Raw genomic sequence first — 15,899 nt, 5'->3', positions numbered from 1 at the left:
TGTGTTCCTGATAGTATTTCATTTCCTGTCCTGACCCGGCTTGACCTGTCTTGTCTGCATCCCTGGCTTTGACCCTTGGTACTTTGACAACAAGGGAATGATTGGAGGTTACAATGGAAAAACAGCTTTGAGGTTTCAGCACTAGGAGTGTGCGGGTGGTTAAAAGGACTTGCATTTCCCATACCGGGAGTCGAACCCGGGCCGCCTGGGTGAAAACCAGGAATCCTAACCGCTAGACCATATGGGAAAACTAGCTGCCTTGCTTTGAGAAAAATAGAGAAAACCAAAGGGAAAAAAAGATGTGCCACCGCCATCAGCTTCCAAGTATGGTGGCCAGCTATGACACACATATCACTTTCACTAATTGGCCTCGTTAGCGCAGCAGGTAGCGCGTCAGTCTCATAATCTGAAGGTCGTGAGTTCGATCCTCACACGGGGCACTACTCTCTAACCATTTTGTGAGCCTTGGGGTCCTTAATCTATGAAAAACACTACTGTTCATCCCTTAGGTCTTGTAGGAAACCATATGGATGGAAAATTGACCGCAAGATCAAGCTTTCAGTGCTCTTTTGCCTTCCACCATATTCCACCCAGCTAAAATCTTTAGCTCTGCATCCAACAGACCTTGCAAGATACAATGTCTACTCATCCTGGAACAACAGAGGCATTTTCCATCTATGTGACATGCTTCCCTTAGTTTCATCACACAGAAAGAACAAAGCACCGAGGAATTCAAAAGGGCTTTTTCAAAGGTGTGGAAAAAAAAGATGATGTCTCTGTCAGAGAATGGTTTGCAGAAGATTGGCACATAGATATTTGCCAATGCAAATGTGCAGAAGAGCGAGAACGGCCGAGAAACTTCATGTGCTAGTACGCATATGCGTACGCCAAAGCGCACACAATGCGTGACAATTTCTGGTGCCCAGTGGCCTATTTAAAGCTAGCAGCATAAGCCATTAGTTGCTGGATGATCTTCAGCTTCCCCTGTGAGTTCCTGTGATCCTGATATTATTCATGTGTGAAAATTCATGTGCCAGTGCGCATATACGTACGCCAAAGCGCGTGCATGAGCCATTAGTTGCTGGATGAACTTCAGCTTGCCCTGTGAGTTCCTGTGTTCCTGATAGTATTTCATTTCCTGTCCTGACCCGGCTTGACCTGTCTTGTCTGCATCCCTGGCTTTGACCCTTGGTACTTTGACAACAAGGGAATGATTGGAGGTTACAATGGAAAAACAGCTTTGAGGTTTCAGCACTAGGAGTGTGCGGGTCGTTAAAAGGACTTGCATTTCCCATACCGGGAGTGGAACCCGGGCCGCCTGGGTGAAAACCAGGAATCCTAACCGCTAGACCATATGGGAAAACTAGCTGCTTCGTTTTGAGAAAAATAGAGAAAACCAAAGGGAAAAAAAGATGTGCCACCGCCATCAGCTTCCAAGTATGGTGGCCAGCTATGACACACATATCATTTTCACTAATTGGCCTCGTTAGCGCAGCAGGTAGCGCATCAGTCTCATAATCTGAAGGTCGTGAGTTCGATCCTCACACGGGGCACTACTCTCTAACCATTTTGTGAGCCTTGGGGTCCTTAATCTATGAAAAACACTACTCTTCATCCCTTAGGTCTTGTAGGAAACCATATGGATGGAAAATTGACCGCAAGATCAAGCTTTCAGTGCTCTTTTGCCTTCCACCATATTCCACCCAGCTAAAATCTTTAGCTCTGCATCCAACAGACCTTGCAAGATACAATGTCTACTCATCCTGGAACAACAGAGGCATTTTCCATCTATGTGACATGCTTCCCTTAGTTTCATCACACAGAAAGAACAAAGCACCGAGGAATTCAAAAGGGCTTTTTCAAAGGTGTGGAAAAAAAAGATGATGTCTCTGTCAGAGAATGGTTTGCAGAAGATTGGCACATAGATATTTGCCAATGCAAATGTGCAGAAGAGCGAGAACGGCCGAGAAACTTCATGTGCTAGTACGCATATGCGTACGCCAAAGCGCACACAATGCGTGACAATTTCTGGTGCCCAGTGGCCTATTTAAAGCTAGCAGCATAAGCCATTAGTTGCTGGATGATCTTCAGCTTCCCCTGTGAGTTCCTGTGATCCTGATATTATTCATGTGTGAAAATTCATGTGCCAGTGCGCATATACGTACGCCAAAGCGCGTGCATGAGCCATTAGTTGCTGGATGAACTTCAGCTTGCCCTGTGAGTTCCTGTGTTCCTGATAGTATTTCATTTCCTGTCCTGACCCGGCTTGACCTGTCTTGTCTGCATCCCTGGCTTTGACCCTTGGTACTTTGACAACAAGGGAATGATTGGAGGTTACAATGGAAAAACAGCTTTGAGGTTTCAGCACTAGGAGTGTGCGGGTGGTTAAAAGGACTTGCATTTCCCATACCGGGAGTCGAACCCGGGCCGCCTGGGTGAAAACCAGGAATCCTAACCGCTAGACCATATGGGAAAACTAGCTGCCTTGTTTTGAGAAAAATAGAGAAAACCAAAGGGAAAAAAAGATGTGCCACCGCCATCAGCTTCCAAGTATGGTGGCCAGCTATGACACACATATCACTTTCACTAATTGGCCTCGTTAGCGCAGCAGGTAGCGCGTCAGTCTCATAATCTGAAGGTCGTGAGTTCGATCCTCACACGGGGCACTACTCTCTAACCATTTTGTGAGCCTTGGGGTCCTTAATCTATGAAAAACACTACTCTTCATCCCTTAGGTCTTGTAGGAAACCATATGGATGGAAAATTGACCGCAAGATCAAGCTTTCAGTGCTCTTTTGCCTTCCACCATATTCCACCCAGCTAAAATCTTTAGCTCTGCATCCAACAGACCTTGCAAGATACAATGTCTACTCATCCTGGAACAACAGAGGCATTTTCCATCTATGTGACATGCTTCCCTTAGTTTCATCACACAGAAAGAACAAAGCACCGAGGAATTCAAAAGGGCTTTTTCAAAGGTGTGGAAAAAAAAGATGATGTCTCTGTCAGAGAATGGTTTGCAGAAGATTGGCACATAGATATTTGCCAATGCAAATGTGCAGAAGAGCGAGAACGGCCGAGAAACTTCATGTGCTAGTACGCATATGCGTACGCCAAAGCGCACACAATGCGTGACAATTTCTGGTGCCCAGTGGCCTATTTAAAGCTAGCAGCATAAGCCATTAGTTGCTGGATGATCTTCAGCTTCCCCTGTGAGTTCCTGTGATCCTGATATTATTCATGTGTGAAAATTCATGTGCCAGTGCGCATATACGTACGCCAAAGCGCGTGCATGAGCCATTAGTTGCTGGATGAACTTCAGCTTGCCCTGTGAGTTCCTGTGTTCCTGATAGTATTTCATTTCCTGTCCTGACCCGGCTTGACCTGTCTTGTCTGCATCCCTGGCTTTGACCCTTGGTACTTTGACAACAAGGGAATGATTGGAGGTTACAATGGAAAAACAGCTTTGAGGTTTCAGCACTAGGAGTGTGCGGGTCGTTAAAAGGACTTGCATTTCCCATACCGGGAGTGGAACCCGGGTCGCCTGGGTGAAAACCAGGAATCCTAACCGCTAGACCATATGGGAAAACTAGCTGCTTCGTTTTGAGAAAAATAGAGAAAACCAAAGGGAAAAAAAGATGTGCCACCGCCATCAGCTTCCAAGTATGGTGGCCAGCTATGACACACATATCACTTTCACTAATTGGCCTCGTTAGCGCAGCAGGTAGCGCATCAGTCTCATAATCTGAAGGTCGTGAGTTCGATCCTCACACGGGGCACTACTCTCTAACCATTTTGTGAGCCTTGGGGTCCTTAATCTATGAAAAACACTACTCTTCATCCCTTAGGTCTTGTAGGAAACCATATGGATGGAAAATTGACCGCAAGATCAAGCTTTCAGTGCTCTTTTGCCTTCCACCATATTCCACCCAGCTAAAATCTTTAGCTCTGCATCCAACAGACCTTGCAAGATACAATGTCTACTCATCCTGGAACAACAGAGGCATTTTCCATCTATGTGACATGCTTCCCTTAGTTTCATCACACAGAAAGAACAAAGCACCGAGGAATTCAAAAGGGCTTTTTCAAAGGTGTGGAAAAAAAAGATGATGTCTCTGTCAGAGAATGGTTTGCAGAAGATTGGCACATAGATATTTGCCAATGCAAATGTGCAGAAGAGCGAGAACGGCCGAGAAACTTCATGTGCTAGTACGCATATGCGTACGCCAAAGCGCACACAATGCGTGACAATTTCTGGTGCCCAGTGGCCTATTTAAAGCTAGCAGCATAAGCCATTAGTTGCTGGATGATCTTCAGCTTCCCCTGTGAGTTCCTGTGATCCTGATATTATTCATGTGTGAAAATTCATGTGCCAGTGCGCATATACGTACGCCAAAGCGCGTGCATGAGCCATTAGTTGCTGGATGAACTTCAGCTTGCCCTGTGAGTTCCTGTGTTCCTGATAGTATTTCATTTCCTGTCCTGACCCGGCTTGACCTGTCTTGTCTGCATCCCTGGCTTTGACCCTTGGTACTTTGACAACAAGGGAATGATTGGAGGTTACAATGGAAAAACAGCTTTGAGGTTTCAGCACTAGGAGTGTGCGGGTGGTTAAAAGGACTTGCATTTCCCATACCGGGAGTCGAACCCGGGCCGCCTGGGTGAAAACCAGGAATCCTAACCGCTAGACCATATGGGAAAACTAGATGCCTTGTTTTGAGAAAAATAGAGAAAACCAAAGGGAAAAAAAGATGTGCCACCGCCATCAGCTTCCAAGTATGGTGGCCAGCTATGACACACATATCACTTTCACTAATTGGCCTCGTTAGCGCAGCAGGTAGCGCATCAGTCTCATAATCTGAAGGTCGTGAGTTCGATCCTCACACGGGGCACTACTCTCTAACCATTTTGTGAGCCTTGGGGTCCTTAATCTATGAAAAACACTACTCTTCATCCCTTAGGTCTTGTAGGAAACCATATGGATGGAAAATTGACCGCAAGATCAAGCTTTCAGTGCTCTTTTGCCTTCCACCATATTCCACCCAGCTAAAATCTTTAGCTCTGCATCCAACAGACCTTGCAAGATACAATGTCTACTCATCCTGGAACAACAGAGGCATTTTCCATCTATGTGACATGCTTCCCTTAGTTTCATCACACAGAAAGAACAAAGCACCGAGGAATTCAAAAGGGCTTTTTCAAAGGTGTGGAAAAAAAAGATGATGTCTCTGTCAGAGAATGGTTTGCAGAAGATTGGCACATAGATATTTGCCAATGCAAATGTGCAGAAGAGCGAGAACGGCCGAGAAACTTCATGTGCTAGTACGCATATGCGTACGCCAAAGCGCACACAATGCGTGACAATTTCTGGTGCCCAGTGGCCTATTTAAAGCTAGCAGCATAAGCCATTAGTTGCTGGATGATCTTCAGCTTCCCCTGTGAGTTCCTGTGATCCTGATATTATTCATGTGTGAAAATTCATGTGCCAGTGCGCATATACGTACGCCAAAGCGCGTGCATGAGCCATTAGTTGCTGGATGAACTTCAGCTTGCCCTGTGAGTTCCTGTGTTCCTGATAGTATTTCATTTCCTGTCCTGACCCGGCTTGACCTGTCTTGTCTGCATCCCTGGCTTTGACCCTTGGTACTTTGACAACAAGGGAATGATTGGAGGTTACAATGGAAAAACAGCTTTGAGGTTTCAGCACTAGGAGTGTGCGGGTCGTTAAAAGGACTTGCATTTCCCATACCGGGAGTGGAACCTGGGCCGCCTGGGTGAAAACAAGGAATCCTAACCGCTAGACCATATGGGAAAACTAGCTGCTTCGTTTTGAGAAAAATAGAGAAAACCAAAGGGAAAAAAAGATGTGCCACCGCCATCAGCTTCCAAGTATGGTGGCCAGCTATGACACACATATCACTTTCACTAATTGGCCTCGTTAGCGCAGCAGGTAGCGCATCAGTCTCATAATCTGAAAGTCGTGAGTTCGATCCTCACACGGGGCACTACTCTCTAACCATTTTGTGAGCCTTGGGGTCCTTAATCTATGAAAAACACTACTCTTCATCCCTTAGGTCTTGTAGGAAACCATATGGATGGAAAATTGACCGGAAGATCAAGCTTTCAGTGCTCTTTTGCCTTCCACCATATTCCACCCAGCTAAAATCTTTAGCTCTGCATCCAACACACCTTGCAAGATACAATGTCTACTCATCCTGGAACAACAGAGGCATTTTCCATCTATGTGACATGCTTCCCTTAGTTTCATCAGACAGAAAGAACAAAGCACCGAGGAATTCAAAAGGGCTTTTTCAAAGGTGTGGAAAAAAAAGATGATGTCTCTGTCAGAGAATGGTTTGCAGAAGATTGGCACATAGATATTTGCCAATGCAAATGTGCAGAAGAGCGAGAACGGCCGAGAAACTTCATGTGCTAGTACGCATGTGCGTACGCCAAAGCGCACACAATGCGTGACAATTTCTGGTGCCCAGTGGCCTATTTAAAGCTAGCAGCATAAGCCATTAGTTGCTGGATGATCTTCAGCTTCCCCTGTGAGTTCCTGTGATCCTGATATTATTCATGTGTGAAAATTCATGTGCCAGTGCGCATATACGTACGCCAAAGCGCGTGCATGAGCCATTAGTTGCTGGATGAACTTCAGCTTGCCCTGTGAGTTCCTGTGTTCCTGATAGTTTTTCATTTCCTGTCCTGACCCGGCTTGACCTGTCTTGTCTGCATCCCTGGCTTTGACCCTTGGTACTTTGACAACAAGGGAATGATTGGAGGTTACAATGGAAAAACAGCTTTGAGGTTTCAGCACTAGGAGTGTGCGGGTCGTTAAAAGGACTTGCATTTCCCATACCGGGAGTCGAACCCGGGCGCCTGGGTGAAAACCAGGAATCCTAACCGCTAGTCCATATGGGAAAACTAGCTGCCTTGTTTTGAGAAAAATAGAGAAAACCAAAGGGAAAAAAAGATGTGCCACCGCCATCAGCTTCCAAGTATGGTGGCCAGCTATGACACACATATCACTTTCACTAATTGGCCTCGTTAGCGCAGCAGGTAGCGCGTCAGTCTCATAATCTGAAGGTCGTGAGTTCGATCTTCACACGGGGCACTACTCTCTAACCATTTTGTGAGCCTTGGGGTCCTTAATCTATGAAAAACACTACTCTTCATCCCTTAGGTCTTGTAGGAAACCATATGGATGGAAAATTGACCGGAAGATCAAGCTTTCAGTGCTCTTTTGCCTTCCACCATATTCCACCCAGCTAAAATCTTTAGCTCTGCATCCAACAGACCTTGCAAGATACAATGTCTACTCATCCTGGAACAACAGAGGCATTTTCCATCTATGTGACATGCTTCCCTTAGTTTCATCACACAGAAAGAACAAAGCACCGAGGAATTCAAAAGGGCTTTTTCAAAGGTGTGGAAAAAAAAGATGATGTCTCTGTCAGAGAATGGTTTGCAGAAGATTGGCACATAGATATTTGCCAATGCAAATGTGCAGAAGAGCGAGAACGGCCGAGAAACTTCATGTGCTAGTACGCATGTGCGTACGCCAAAGCGCACACAATGCGTGACAATTTCTGGTGCCCAGTGGCCTATTTAAAGCTAGCAGCATAAGCCATTAGTTGCTGGATGATCTTCAGCTTCCCCTGTGAGTTCCTGTGATCCTGATATTATTCATGTGTGAAAATTCATGTGCCAGTGCGCATATACGTACGCCAAAGCGCGTGCATGAGCCATTAGTTGCTGGATGAACTTCAGCTTGCCCTGTGAGTTCCTGTGTTCCTGATAGTATTTCATTTCCTGTCCTGACCCGGCTTGACCTGTTTTGTCTGCATCCCTGGCTTTGACCCTTGGTACTTTGACAACAAGGGAATGATTGGAGGTTACAATGGAAAAACAGCTTTGAGGTTTCAGCACTAGGAGTGTGCGGGTCGTTAAAAGGACTTGCATTTCCCATACCGGGAGTCGAACCCGGCCGCCTAGGTGAAAACCAAGAATCCTAACCGCTAGACCATATGGGAAAACTAGCTGCCTTGTTTTGAGAAAAATAGAGAAAACCAAAGGGAAAAAAAGATGTGCCACCGCCATCAGCTTCCAAGTATGGTGGCCAGCTATGACACACATATCATTTTCATTAATTGGCCTCGTTAGCGCAGCAGGTAGCGCGTCAGTCTCATAATCTGAAGGTCGTGAGTTCGATTCTCACACGGGGCACTACTCTCTAACCATTTTGTGAGCCTTGGGGTCCTTAATCTATGAAAAACACTACTCTTCATCCCTTAGGTCTTGTAGGAAACCATATGGATGGAAAATTGACCGGAAGATCAAGCTTTCAGTGCTCTTTTGCCTTCCACCATATTCCACCCAGCTAAAATCTTTAGCTCTGCATCCAACAGACCTTGCAAGATACAATGTCTACTCATCCTGGAACAACAGAGGCATTTTCCATCTATGTGACATGCTTCCCTTAGTTTCATCACACAGAAAGAACAAAGCACCGAGGAATTCAAAAGGGCTTTTTCAAAGGTGTGGAAAAAAAAGATGATGTCTCTGTCAGAGAATGGTTTGCAGAAGATTGGCACATAGATATTTGCCAATGCAAATGTGCAGAAGAGCGAGAACGGCCGAGAAACTTCATGTGCTAGTACGCATGTGCGTACGCCAAAGCGCACACAATGCGTGACAATTTCTGGTGCCCAGTGGTGGCCTATTTAAAGCTAGCAGCATAAGCCATTAGTTGCTGGATGATCTTCAGCTTCCCCTGTGAGTTCCTGTGATCCTGATATTATTCATGTGTGAAAATTCATGTGCCAGTGCGCATATACGTACGCCAAAGCGCGTGCATGAGCCATTAGTTGCTGGATGAACTTCAGCTTGCCCTGTGAGTTCCTGTGTTCCTGATAGTATTTCATTTCCTGTCCTGACCCGGCTTGACCTGTCTTGTCTGCATCCCTGGCTTTGACCCTTGGTACTTTGACAACAAGGGAATGATTGGAGGTTACAATGGAAAAACAGCTTTGAGGTTTCAGCACTAGGAGTGTGCGGGTCGTTAAAAGGACTTGCATTTCCCATACCGGGAGGCGAACCCGGGCCGCCTGGGTGAAAACCAGGAATCCTAACCGCTAGACCATATGGGAAAACTAGCTGCCTTGGTTTGAGAAAAATAGAGAAAACCAAAGGCAAAAAAAGATGTGCCACCGCCATCAGCTTCCAAGTATGGTGGCCAGCTATGACACACATATCACTTTCACTAATTGGCCTTGTTAGCGCAACAGGTAGCGCGTCAGTCTCATAATCTGAAGGTCGTGAGTTCGATCCTCACACGGGGCACTACTCTCTAACCATTTTGTGAGCCTTGGGGTCCTTAATCTATGAAAAACACTACTCTTCATCCCTTAGGTCTTGTAGGAAACCATATGGATGGAAAATTGACCGGAAGATCAAGCTTTCAGTGCTCTTTTGCCTTCCACCATATTCCACCCAGCTAAAATCTTTAGCTCTGCATCCAACAGACCTTGCAAGATACAATGTCTACTCATCCTGGAACAACAGAGGCATTTTCCATCTATGTGACATGCTTCCCTTAGTTTCATCACACAGAAAGAACAAAGCACCGAGGAATTCAAAAGGGCTTTTTCAAAGGTGTGGAAAAAAAAGATGATGTCTCTGTCAGAGAATGGTTTGCAGAAGATTGGCACATAGATATTTGCCAATGCACATGTGCAGAAGAGCGAGAACGGCCGAGAAACTTCATGTGCTAGTACGCATGTGCGTACGCCAAAGCGCACACAATGCGTGACAATTTCTGGTGCCCAGTGGCCTATTTAAAGCTAGCAGCATAAGCCATTAGTTGCTGGATGATCTTCAGCTTCCCCTGTGAGTTCCTGTGATCCTGATATTATTCATGTGTGAAAATTCATGTGCCAGTGCGCATATACGTATGCCAAAGCGCGTGCATGAGCCATTAGTTGCTGGATGAACTTCAGCTTGCCCTGTGAGTTCCTGTGTTCCTGATAGTATTTCATTTCCTGTCCTGACCCGGCTTGACCTGTCTTGTCTGCATCCCTGGCTTTGACCCTTGGTACTTTGACAACAAGGGAATGATTGGAGGTTACAATGGAAAAACAGCTTTGAGGTTTCAGCACTAGGAGTGTGCGGGTCGTTAAAAGGACTTGCATTTCCCATAACGGGAGGCGAACCCGGGCCGCCTGGGTGAAAACCAGGAATCCTAACCGCTAGACCATATGGGAAAGCTAGCTGCCTTGTTTTGAGAAAAATAGAGAAAACCAAAGGGAAAAAAAGATGTGCCACCGCCATCAGCTTCCAAGTATGGTGGCCAGCTATGACACACATATCACTTTCACTAATTGGCCTCGTTAGCGCAGCAGGTAGCGCGTCAGTCTCATAATCTGAAGGTCGTGAGTTCGATCCTCACACGGGGCACTACTCTCTAACCATTTTGTGAGCCTTGGGGTCCTTAATCTATGAAAAACACTACTCGGGGGGCGCATGCGCGGCGAGGAACGAGACAGCAGCTAGGTCTCTGAGCTCCGGGGGCTGCGGAGAAGATATATCACTCCCCAGGACGATTTGGCCCGACTTTTGGTCCACAAATAACAGTAATCGCCTGCGGGACCACTTGTGCATGCCGACATCTAAGAAAAGCAAGCGGAAGACCGCTCAACACTCTCTTACGGCCTACCTTCTGCGGACCTCGGACGGACCTGACATGTCTCAAGATGGCGCCCATTCCCCCAAGGCCGATGCAGCCGCGCGCCCGGCGGGCCCGCTCCAAGGTATGGGCGACACTCTTACTAAAGCGGATTTGGAGGACAGCTTGTCCTCTATGTATGATAAGCTGGCGAAGAAATTCCAAGCGGAGCTGCATAAATCCACGAGCTTGATTTCTCAGGAAATGGCGGCCCTGGGCAATAGGACAGACCTCCTGGAAGTTAAGCACGACGAACTGCACCTTGCCTATTCGGACTTACGAAGGGATCATGAGCTGCTCGGTGACACGGTCGTTCAACTTCAAAACCACTTGGAGGACCTCGACAACCGCAACAGGAGGAATAACGTTCGTGTGCGAGGTATCCCCGAGTCGGTGACAGACCTCCCAGCCACGATCGTCCGTCTGTTTCAACTTCTGCTTCCGAACCAACCTACCGAAGCCTTTACATGCGATCGTTTACATCGTGCTCTGAGACCCAAACCTCCTCCCGAAAAGCCGCCCAGAGATATCGTATTGTGTCTCAAGGACTACCTTATAAAGGAGGAAATCCTTCGTGCCTCACGAAACATGCCTCGGATCCAACTGGACGGAGCTTCTGTCCAGATCTACCCAGATATTTCACCGGCAACGCTAGAGAAGCGAAGGAAAATGAAGGAGATTACCTCCTCCTTGCAGTCTGCCCACATACGGTACCGCTGGGGCTTCCCATTCAAACTGATCGTGCCTCATAACGGTTCTACTTACATAGCCTCTACGATATCCGAAGGCAAAGATATTTTGGTGAAGCTGGGTCTCCTGGAACGACAACATTCACCCCGTCACCCACCGACCCCACGACCATCCCCTATCTGGGCTACACCATCGCCTCAAAGGGACAGAAGGTCTCGCAGACTCCAGCCACTACCGGACGTTTGAGGTCTGATTCTCCGAACCGTAACCTATTAAGAAATCCTCCTTTCGTCTGTCCTTGGATCTTCCAGTGCCCCCATTTTCTAACACTCAACAAGTGCTCGGCTACTATATCATCTGTTTTCTCCATGTCCCGGGTGGCTGAAGACATTTACTTTGTTTTTTCGTTACTTCCCCTGTGTCTCACCCTCTCTGACATTCGTAGCTGCGCTTCCCCCCTTCCATACCTGCACACCATTCCTTACGTATCCTTAGTCCCAGAGACCTGAGTATCGGGCTATTTGGACACGCTCATCTCATTGTAGTCTCCCAGAAGACTAACGATTTTCTCCCACTGTGAGACATGTGTGTAGCAGGTGGCAGTTGGGCCGCAAGGCCTGGTAATTACACAATTTTCTTGATCTGGCTGGACTTTCCAACCAGACCCCATAGAGTGTTAAGTTTTCTTTTTATGCTTTTGTTTATTTGCTTTGCTGACTTCACAGCGGAATGTATTTTCTTTGCCTATAAGCTCGGGGCTGATGGATCTCCGTTTCATACCGGACCTCCTGACGGCCCCATAGGTACTAGACTTGGCCTGATATTGGCTAATACGGGCCCCTCTGGTTCTGGACTCAGCCATTTTAATCCCAATTCTCCCTGCGGACCACCCGCACCTTTGCGGTTGAACACTGGCTGATATGGGTCTCCATGTTATCTCACATAATGTGAGAGGTTTTAACTCCCCTCACAAACGGAGGAAAGCCTTCCGATACTATAAACGTATTGGGGCGGATATCATCTTACTACAGGAGACGCACTTCTCCTCGGGGGCCTGCCCCACATTCTTTGATAAGTCATATAAATTACATTACGCTACTACGTTTGATTCCAGGACCAGAGGAGTGGCAATTTATATTCGTAATTCTGTTCCATTTGAACCCTCACATGTGTTTAAAGATCAGGATAGCAGATTTTTAATTGTTCAGGGTAAATTGCAGGGTAAGGAAGTAACGATTGCTAATCTGTACGCCCCTAATAACGCACAGAGTGCCTTCTATCACCTTTTCCTGCGTACTCTCGACAGATACATCTCCCCCCACCTGATAGTGGGTGGAGATTTCAACTTAGTAGCTAATCCCGCGGAGGATAGGAGCCGTACATCGCATAGCGCTAGGGTTTTCCCTAAATTTCTCTCTAAAGCATTGGATGGTTTACAGCTTATCGACACCTGGAGGGCCCTTAATATTGGAGTTCGAGAATATACACACTACTCTCTCCCTCATGATAGCTACGCTAGGCTTGATTATATTTTTGCTTCCCCGGTTCTTTTGGCCAATTCCTCACACACTACTATCCACCCGTGCCCATGGTCTGACCATTAGATTGTGGCCTTTCATACCTCCCACGTGGGCCTCTCCCCCTCTCTTGCCTCCTGGCGACTGAATGATTCCCTACTCTCAGACCCCAATACCTATACTCAGATTGAGAGCCACCTAGCAGACTACTTCGCGATTAATGACACCCCGGACATCTCACCCCAGGTTCTTTGGACCGCTCATAAAGCGGTTCTCCGTGGTCGTTTAATTGAAATAGCAGTCACTAGGAAGAAACAATGTAATGCTAAAATTCAGGCCCTCACACGGGAACTGCGAGCCCTCTACCAGTCCCACGTACAGGCACATTCCCCAGATGTCCTTCTATTGATTAATCAAAAGCGTACCGAACTAGACACTATCCTCTCGGAACGTACCGAGAAATCACTTCGGTGGTCAAAAGCTAGATTTCTGCTACACAGTAACACGGCTTCCAGGATGTTCTCGCGTAAATTACACCAATCTTTACAACCTACTCATGTTTATAAATTGAAAAATGACAAGGGCACTCTGGTCTCACACCCTAACGAAGTACTCAAAATTTTCACATCCTTTTACCGAAATCTTTTATCCTCCCCCTCGCAACCACTGCCAGACAATGTAGATGAGTGGCTGAACTCGCTCCCCCTTCCATCCCTCTCCGATGCTCAGCGGGCCGCACTTAATGCCCCCTGCACCGAACAGGAGGTGTTGGACACTATTAAGACACTCAAAACCTCTACAGCCCCCGGCCCGGATGGCTACACCTCCACGTATTACAAGAAATTTTCACAGATCCTGGCCCCTAAATTGTCCAGATTAATTAATCAGACGCTACAAGGACAGGCTCTCCCTGACGAGATGTTGCATGCTAATATGACCCTGATCCCCAAACCCCATAAAGACCACTCCCTACCCCAGAATTTTAGGCCCATCTCGGTGTTGAATAATGATATTAAAATCCTAGGAAAGATATTGGCAAATAGATTGGCCCCTATTGTATGTGCCCTTGTGGGCCCGGAGCAGACTGGTTTCATCCCCAATAGGCAGATCACTGATAACATTCGTTTGGCAACAAATATCATTCAAGATGCGAACCTTTTCTCCCGTAAAGTCTTGATTTTAGGGTTGGATATCCAAAAAGCATTCGACAGTGTCCTCTGGCCCTATCTAGACCGGGTTTTGGCCAGGTTTGGTTTTGGGGGCGAATTTATTAATGGTTTTAAAGCACTGTATCATAGACCCCATACTAGGATCAAACTCCCCGGTAGTTCCTCTGAATTTTTTCCTATAAGTCGGGGCACCCGCCAGGGCTGTCCCCTATCCCCACTAATATTTGCCTTGGCTCTGGAGCCCCTCGCCAGGGCCATTGTTACTAATCCGAACATAGGGGGGTACTTGAAAGAGGAAGGGGAGTACAAGCTTAGCCTTTACGCGGACGATGTCCTTTTGTTTTTACCCAATCCTTTGATAGCTCTTCCCAATCTTCTGGAGCTCTTGGGCACCTTTCACAAGCTTTCGGGCTTGGGGGTGAATATAGCTAAGTGTGCTGCCCTTCCTATCAACTTTACCCCTGCAGAAGTTTCTAATATGCGCTCATATTTTGGTCTCTCTCTCTCTAAAAACACAATTTTATACCTAGGGGTTCATTTAGCTCCTTCCTTACCAGAAATCTATAGCGCCAACTATCCTCCGGCCTTTATAATGGTTCGGAGGTGGCTACGTTTGTGGTCGACTTTTCGCATCCCCTTGATAGGGAGGGTTGTAGCGGTTAAAATGTCTATTTTGCCGAAACTATTATATTACTTCAGAGCTCTCCCTATTTATGTGTCACGCCAAACCCTCACCTCTCTACAACGCGATATAAACACTTTTCTCTGGCTGGGAAAGAGGCCCAGTCTGGGGAGACATCTAACGCATCGTTCCCTTTTACAGGGCGGCTTGGGACTCCCGGATGTATGGCTATATTATTTAGCGGCCAGGTTGGCCCAGACGGCTCAATGGCATGCTCCAGCGGTTGGTATACCATGGTTGCAATTTGAAACTCAGTCTTTGCGGCCTTATTTCCTCCCGGGAATCCTGTGGCAGGAGAGTCTCCGCCCCAGAGACTTAGCCCCTATTAATAGCATAGTGAGTAGCTCCTTATACCTCTGGTCACTGTATAGGACTAAATTTCGACTGCGACCTAACAGGCCTACTTTGGCATCATTTTTGGGCGACAGGAGATTCCCCCTGGCATTTGGGTCTCCTGCTGCCTTCAGATGGTGGATCCAGAGGTCTTTGGTCACTCTGCGGGCCCTTTCTGGTAGACGAGGGATCTTCACCTCCTTTTCACAACTCCAATCACAACATGAGGTACCCAGAGCCGAATTTTACAAATATCTCCAGATTAGACACTTTTTTCAAACACATTATAGTTCTTTAGGCGACATCTCTAATTCCCAATTTGAATCCTTATGCTATAGTCACTCCAGGGACAGGGGTATTATTTCTACGGTGTACAAACACCTTCTGGAATCCCAGATGCCAGAGAAAACTAGGGCGATGTGCCTCTGGGAAGCTGATCTGGACACAGAGTTCTCGCCTGAGGAATGGAGTGTGATGCTTGTGAATATGCATAAATGTGCCAGATCTATGGCGGTGAAGGACACTGTTGTGAAGCTTCACACTCGGTGGTACCTCACCCCGGATAGGATTCACAGGTTTTACCCCACGGTTCCTGACCACTGTTTTAGGGGATGCCCGGAAACGGGCTCTCTGATCCATACCTTCTGGAGCTGTCCCCAGCTCCAGGGGGTTTGGGATCGGGTACGCACCACGGTGTCCTCGATTGTTGGATCCGTGGTTGACTTGTCACCTGCACACTGTTTGCTGTTCGCTCCTATAGCAGGGGTTTCCCGTCCCACCCA

General features: G+C 47.0%; 7 non-coding genes across 7 annotated transcripts; 4 read left to right on the top strand and 3 right to left on the bottom strand.

The window, feature by feature from the left end:
- Positions 1–175: 175 nt before the first annotated feature.
- Positions 176–247, bottom strand: TRNAE-UUC (transfer RNA glutamic acid (anticodon UUC)). Its single transcript has one exon. It is a non-coding gene; the product is annotated as a tRNA-Glu (tRNA).
- Positions 248–367: 120 nt separating this feature from the next.
- TRNAM-CAU (transfer RNA methionine (anticodon CAU)) lies at positions 368–440 on the top strand. Its single transcript has one exon. It is a non-coding gene; the product is annotated as a tRNA-Met (tRNA).
- Positions 441–2,401: 1,961 nt separating this feature from the next.
- Positions 2,402–2,473, bottom strand: TRNAE-UUC (transfer RNA glutamic acid (anticodon UUC)). The gene has a single exon. It is a non-coding gene; the product is annotated as a tRNA-Glu (tRNA).
- Positions 2,474–2,593: 120 nt separating this feature from the next.
- TRNAM-CAU (transfer RNA methionine (anticodon CAU)) lies at positions 2,594–2,666 on the top strand. The gene has a single exon. It is a non-coding gene; the product is annotated as a tRNA-Met (tRNA).
- Positions 2,667–4,627: 1,961 nt separating this feature from the next.
- On the bottom strand, positions 4,628–4,699 carry TRNAE-UUC (transfer RNA glutamic acid (anticodon UUC)). The gene has a single exon. It is a non-coding gene; the product is annotated as a tRNA-Glu (tRNA).
- A 3,457-nt stretch (positions 4,700–8,156) lies between these two features.
- TRNAM-CAU (transfer RNA methionine (anticodon CAU)) lies at positions 8,157–8,229 on the top strand. Its single transcript has one exon. It is a non-coding gene; the product is annotated as a tRNA-Met (tRNA).
- Positions 8,230–10,385: 2,156 nt separating this feature from the next.
- On the top strand, positions 10,386–10,458 carry TRNAM-CAU (transfer RNA methionine (anticodon CAU)). The gene has a single exon. It is a non-coding gene; the product is annotated as a tRNA-Met (tRNA).
- The last annotated feature ends 5,441 nt before the right edge of the window (positions 10,459–15,899 follow it).

Source organism: Lithobates pipiens, unplaced genomic scaffold (genome assembly GCF_037356315.1).
Source record: "Lithobates pipiens isolate NorthernLeopardFrog02 unplaced genomic scaffold, aLitPip1_a1.2 Scaffold_8, whole genome shotgun sequence".
In the NCBI taxonomy this organism is placed as follows: Eukaryota; Metazoa; Chordata; class Amphibia; order Anura; family Ranidae; genus Lithobates; species Lithobates pipiens.
Note: the sequence above shows the minus strand (reverse complement) of the source record. Positions and strands in the feature narration are given on the sequence as shown.